We start from the raw sequence: 7,244 nt of genomic DNA, 5'->3' as shown, positions 1-7,244 counted from the left end.
AAAAGAAAGCAAAGAAACTGTTTAACAGTCCAGGTTAATATCACACTTATAATTACATCAATTAAAAAATATTTTTTAATGAAAACTATCAAATATGGAAAAATGGACATCATAAAAGACCCCCATACACCTATTACTTCGAGTGAACAAATATTAACATTTTGCACATTTGCTTTTTAATTTTTTTGCTGAATAATTTTAAAGTACATTGCAGCTATATTTCAAACCTAAATACTTTTGTTTCAACTCTAAAATAATACATTTTCTACTATTGCTATACCAGACAGTATCGTTATTGCACCTAACAAAATAAAAAAACTCCTTAAAAACCTTTAAAGGGCAATGCAGTTCCAAAATTCAACAAATAAACAAAAAAGGTTTTTAAAAGTTTATTTAAACTAAAGATCCAGTTAAGGTAAGGCATTATTTTTAGTTGACATGTTTCTTTGATCTTTTCAGTCCCAGCACCCCTCCCTCCCCCTATACTCCCACCTATTTGTCTAGTTGCTTCCTCTGCCTTGTAGTGTCATCTAACTTGTTTCTCTACTCCTTTTAGTACTTACCGATAAATAAGAAGTTAGATTTAGCAGCTTGATTAAAATCAGGTTAAAGATTCTTAGGAAGAACCCCTCATAAGTGATGTTGTGGACACATTACATTCCATCTGGATGCACACAAAGTCTGATTGTCCCTGTGTTTATTTTGCTGAGAGTGATCTGTGGATTCAAGTGGAGACAGTGTGGATCCTCCATGGTAGACTGTGCTTTTTCTTTTCTCCATCTGTATCTTGCTGTGGAAAATGCAACTGGAGGCTATACATTTTTAATTTTGAGTTTTCATGCTAATCATCGCTCCAAGTCACACAGCATTCATTCTATTTTATATTTTCCCTAGCTTGACTCATATTTTTGAGATTTATAATAGGAGACATAGGGAGTTAAAACTTGATAGTTTTTGTCCATATTCTAATTTGAACAGATTTCTAAAAGCTATGAAACTGTTCATGTTTGTGGTTTGCAAGCTGGAAGTCCGCTCAATGAAGCAAAGCCATCATAGAAATTCATTTTCTTTAGGTTTAATTTTTGAAAGAGCCTAGTTTCCTACATTTTCTCTAATCCCACCAAGCAGGAGGAGCAGGATTTAATTTTGGAAAACTTACAAGGGAAGATCTTGATGCTTTAGTGAGACAAGTGATGGTTCAGTTGAAAATCATCTAGCAATCAGTCTTTCCTCAGTTCAGATCACCTCAATCTTCATCTATTTTATTTTGGACTTCTGATTCTATATAAAATTTTCTTTAAAAGGTAGACTAGTAGAAAGAAAATGTGTAAAAGCACACACATACACAAATAGTAACAGACGCTGCACAAAAAAAAATGCCACATCTTTCCCCATGGATCTTATTATATAGTGCGGGGACCTGAGAATCAGAAGATATTGCCCCCAAGGAAGAAGCTGGCAATCTTGGTCACTGTAGTTCTCTGGAGATGAAAGGCAATAGGCAGCCACTTAATGTTTGTTAGTGTAACCCACAGGCATGGTCCATAAAATGTTTTTTATCATTTCTCAAATGACACTAGTTGTTTCAAGTCATTGACTTCTGCTCAGGCTTTTTTTTTTTTTCCCCCTCTCTTGAGATTGTTCTTTCTGCCATGAAAACTCTTAATTATCCTTTAAAAGCTGTGTATAAGTCTTCCTCTCTCCAAGTCTTCCCTGAGCCTCTCTTCTCTCTTTTTAATACCAAACTTTGTTTGCAGTTGATCTGTTGGTGTAATTGTTTTCTCTCTAAACCAAAAGGTCCTCAGGGTCAGCTTTCTCATCTCTGTTAATCAGTTCCTAGAATCTTGTAAGCAATACATATTTAAGGCATGAATGAAAAAAATGTAAGCCTCTATGATATTGGAAAAGAGATAAAGAAGAGTAAAGAGGGGAAAAAGAAGAGTAATTGATATAGTGCTCTGAGATCTGATTTAAGTCTCTGGCTTTGGAATATCACCAACTTCCAATGCAAAAAGGCACCAGTGATCAAAAATATGCTGACACTGGCAAAACATTGTAAATTAAATTGAACATTTTAATTTAACTATTTATGACATTAACTTAATGTCATAAATAGTTAAGTCACGTATTGTTCTAAATTCCCAAATTAACATCCTTTGGAGTATGAGTCTAATGCATTTTTTATTCGTAAAACCACCTACAGAGTCAACAGTAAGTATTAGATATGCATATTCAGCGGAGCAGAAATAACTGTCTGCCAAAAAAGAATAAGCATAAAAGAAGAATCCCAAGGAGAGATCAGAAAGTCTCCAGCTTTCTGAAAGTTTATGCAGTCCCTGTGAAGGAAAGGAACCAAGAGTGAGGGAGAAAAGAATCCAACAAACAAACGTTATCTCAGTGTCTTCAGGGATGTGCTAGTCAGAATATGTAAGTAGATATTTATCTACACATTCAATTTGGATGCCTTTAGGCTTGGCACTGTTAGATATAAACTGCTAGCAGGTGACCTGAGATTGGAGCTCAGCTACTCACAACACTTCTTTTCAGAGGCACAAGTTGGAGCTGGAAGGATAGAGATTCATTTCCTCCTTAGTTTCACATTCTGTTCACTGGGATGATGAAAAAGGAAACACAGTATATTTCTCTATGTGAGACTACTGTATGTACGTTTGTATACATTTGTGTATTTATATATGCTTTATAAATGTATGTGGACATGCACACATACATACAGTTATTAAAGGACCTGCAGCTAACAAATATTGCCCCTGAAACTTAGAAGAAAATAGAAAATAACAGCAAAGAAACTAGAAACAATTCTTCAATTTTTGGCAAAGGTTATAACAAAAGTAATATTTTAAATTTGATAATTTGGAATACCTAAAAATAATTTTAGCCTAAAGTAGAGTTTATTAAATTTAGTAAAATTACCTATATTTTAGAAAACTAATAAAATAGTGTGTACACACACACACACACAGACACAGTGTGACGTGAAAAGAAAGGCACAGAAAACTCTTCAACAAAATTCTATTCATTTTAATATGAGCTTCATTCTTGTGAGTATATTTTTCTCATTATGATAGTATTCTGTCAAAAATATATGTTTGAACAAAAGTTGTTTCCAATGCTGCATTACGAAATAAAAAGATTCCTTCCTTCAATAAAATTTTCCCTTTAAAAAACATTTAACATTTGAAGCTTAATTTTTAAACAATTTCTCTTTTAGATACTTATTTAATTTATTTTTTTTAATGCCTACAGCACCTGGTCTTCCTAGGTGACTCCCATCCAAGTACTAACCAGGCCTGACCCTGCTTAGCTTCCGAGATCAGATGAGATCAGGCATGTTCAGGATGGCATGGCTGTAGACTAGATACTTATTTTTAAAGCTTAATTTTTAAACCGCTAGTGCTATTAAAATGATAAAATAAATAGTAAAGGCTTTAAATAAGCTTGGAATAATGTGTGTACAGGTTTGATCAGGAAAATCAGCAGAAAAATATCAAATGTTTTCTTCAATAACTAACTAGTCCACACATGTCTGGCATGGGACTGCAGGGACTCTTTAGATTTACATTATTTTCATAGCCTTTGCATTCCACTAGGTAGGATGGGTTTGAATAAAAAAAAATTATAAGGAAAGTTATAATTGCAGCAAAAGGAAAATACACATGTATAATAGCAATAAGAAGAGAAGATGAATTCTGCCTAGGGATCTAGTTAAGCTTCCTCAAGGTAGTGACACCTAAACTATCATGGTTGGTATTATGTAGCTGTGATAATTTTTTGTTAGTTGCTTTGTTTCTTTGTTGGTTTCTTTTCTAAATATGAGTATAATTTCTTCATTTTTTCACATGCAGGAAGAATATAAAGGAGAAAAGAAAACATGCTGATAGAGGCACAGACAAATAAATCACACATAGTGTTTGGAGAATTATTACTAATTTGGTATGGCTAGAGCTGTGGTTCTCAGTCAGGAGTGACATTGCCCCACAAGAATATTTGGCAATGGCCAGAGACATTTTTGGCTCCTATAAGATGAGAGATGCTATAATATCTAGTGGGGAGAAGCTAGCGGTACTACTAAATATCCTACAATACAGACAGAACTTTCCCCACAACAAAAAATTACCTATCCAAAAATGTTAATAAAGCCAAGCTTGAGTAAGCCTTGACTGGCTAAGCATGAAATCTGAGGTGATAGGGAGAAATTAGAAGAGATAAGGTAGATAGTATCCATATTATGGGGAAGGGGGTGGTAGCTTGAATGTCAGCATCAGCAGTAAATAAATAGTGTGAGTAGTGTCAGTGATGAAGAAATAAAAGGCAAGATGCAGGCCCAAACATACAATTGCTCAGGTGTGCATGGCACAAACCTAGGGAGTGCATTCACATAGGTTAAAGTGCACAGTGTCCTCAGGTGTTGTGCAAAGAACAACCTCTACAATGAGTTGCCTTGAAAAATTCTATTTACAGGTATAAAATATGAAAAAAAAAACGAAAACCGAAAAGAAGGGAAACAAAATTAAGGTTAAAAGAAGGTTAAAAAAAAAAAGTTTTTTTTTTAAAACAAGTTTGTGTCTAATTTTAGAGATTATTGGCATGATTTGCAGAAAGGATTTGGAAAGGCATGTAGATGGGAAGAAGTATTGGAGACAAGAGAGATCAAGAATTATGCCATAGAAAAGTCTGACTTAAATGGAGGGGTTAGAATGGAAAGTATTGAGCCATGACATAGAAAAATATAACATTATTTGATGGAGGACATTGGATACTAGTTGTTGCAAGTTTAGATTTGATGTAGTGAGTTAGATAGAGTCCTTGGAAGTTCAAGAATAGGAGAGAGATGAATGAAAATGGCCTTTGAGTAATACTGTTTTTTCAGCCCTATACTAGATAGGTCATAGCATGAAGAAAATGAGGCCCATGACAGGGTGATCAACTAGGAGACTGTTGAAGTTGTGTCTTCAATTTACAAACAAAATAGCTGCTCACTGTAACCCATAAAATATTCCTTCATGTACATGAAACGTGTTATTAAGTTTCCTTTCAATTTTCTTGGGTATGTACACTCCATCTTTTAGCCTTTGCTCATCAGGCACATTTCCTAACACTTCAGTGATTTATTTTGCTTTTGCATCTATATGCTCTCCGATTTTGTTTTTCTATATTTCACTTCATTTACCATGATTCAAATTGAACAGAATAATAAAATTCAAATCAAAATTATGAGAAGGAAGGTTATTGTCTATTCGAAAGGAAACAGTTGATATGTTTTATTTTTTTAAATAACGAAAGATTAAAGAAAATAGGAAGGGTAGACTCAATCTAACATTTTGTATTTCTATCATCAATATTAAATAGGTAACGAGATGTGAGTAAACTGATTAACTAATGTGAGAACAAGGAAAAGTTCTATAATAAAAATTATTTCTTAAAAATGTAAGCTTGTCTTTAGTGTTTATTTAAAGCCATTTCAATTATAGTAACTATTTTAAAATAATAATTGAATAATTGTAGTTAAGGTAATTTTAAACTTGTAGAGTTGTCATCTTTATATTCTTGCCTAGTGAAAAGACTGTGACATCCCCCTGCCTTCCATTATAAATGTAATAAAAATGCACCAGCTAAAAACTTGAGTGTAAGTCAATGCAGAAAATTCTCCCAAGTTCAAGACAGATTAAATGATAAAAAAAAGAAAATGCTTCCACTTCAGATAAAAAAAGAAAAGACTTTCACTTCAGACAATAAACTGGATTTACCTGTCTGAAACCAATTAAAAAACAGTCAAAATATTTAAATCAATGACTCTCAAGACATTTTACATGAGACAATGAAGACAGAAAATTCCTATGAATTTGCGGGGAGGTGAAGATGAGCCATGTACCATATCAGCGCCTCAGTTTACTGCCCGGAGAAATTTTCTAGGCACAGCACAGGAACCCAAGTAGAGCTTGCAGTTACCTGAATTAAGGAGATAGAGCCTGGGGCCAAGGTTACTAAAGTTTGTAGGATTAAATACTAGAGAGGAGAAGATACACAGAAAACTCTGGAGATCTGCATTGTATCCCTTGTGATTCTTCAACAGAGTTCTTATCACTTCATATATGTGTGGAAACTACCTGAGACTTTGGAAAGAATCACCCAAAATGATTAGAAAGAATTTTTTAAAGTAGTGTCTCTTCTCACCAGCCAGAGAAAAAACTTGTAATTCACAGAGAAGAGGACTCAGAATTCTTGTATCAGTGAAAAATTTGCCCAAGACAAAATGCCTAAGAAATTTAAAAGCAAGATTCAAAAAAGTGTAACTATATCTGAGGAACTCACTCATGCCACAGAACAAGGATAAAAGCAACAAATGAACAGGACAAACAAACAGAGACTCATGGTCATGGACAATAGACAAGTGGTTACCAGAGGGGCAGGGGAGGGAGGAGGGAGGAGGTAGATGGGGTAAAAGGGTCAAATATGTGGTGACAGAAATCTGATAATGGGAGATGAACACAGTGTAAACATATATATGCCCTACTGTTGAAGTGTACAGCTGAAACTTATTGGATTTTGTTAACTAATGTCACCATAAAAAATAAAGAAAAAACAAAAAAGAATATTGATGATTGAAAAATATTCAGTATCCAGTAAGTTAAAGTTCACAATAAATGTTATCCAAACAAAAATTACAAGGCATGCAATAAAGAAAAATAAGAAAATATATATATATTGGTTGTCATTAATAGCAGATTAGAAATTATAGAAAATATTAATGAACTTGAATGTAGAAATAGAAAATATCTAATAGGAAATACAAAAAAGACTAAAAAATGTAAGTAGAGCACTAATGTGTTGTGAGACTTCTTCAAGTATCCTAATATACATATGACTGAACTGTCTGAGGAGGGAGCAGGGCATAAAAATATTTTAAATAATACTCGAATATATTCTAAATTTGATGAAAACATAAATCCACATGTGCAAGAACCTCAATAGCAACAGAACCATGAAGAGAACTATACCAAAGCACATCATAATCAAATTGCTTAAAACCAGTGATAAGAAACAAAATCTTAAAATTATCCAAAGTAAAAAGATATTCTATGTAACAGAGGAGCAAAGGTAATGATGATAGTAGATTTCTTTGGAAACCATGCAAACTAAAAAGACAGTGGAGCAACATCTTTAAAATACTTTGAAATAATAAAACCATAACTTAGAGTTCTTCACCTGCTAAAAATATCCTTTAA

The 7,244-nt window shown here is 33.5% G+C and overlaps 1 protein-coding gene and 1 pseudogene across 1 annotated transcript in view; one reads left to right on the top strand and one right to left on the bottom strand.

The window, feature by feature from the left end:
- ZNF804B (zinc finger protein 804B) overlaps positions 1-7,244 on the top strand; it is a 499,834-nt gene that overhangs the window by 95,185 nt on the left and 397,405 nt on the right. The window lies entirely within an intron of this gene.
- Positions 3,256-3,373, bottom strand: LOC111743311 (annotated as a pseudogene).

Source organism: Pteropus vampyrus, unplaced genomic scaffold (assembly GCF_000151845.1).
Source record: "Pteropus vampyrus isolate Shadow unplaced genomic scaffold, Pvam_2.0 Scaffold4, whole genome shotgun sequence".
Lineage (NCBI taxonomy): Eukaryota > Metazoa > Chordata > Mammalia > Chiroptera > Pteropodidae > Pteropus > Pteropus vampyrus.
This window is presented reverse-complemented; position numbering and strand designations above follow the sequence as displayed.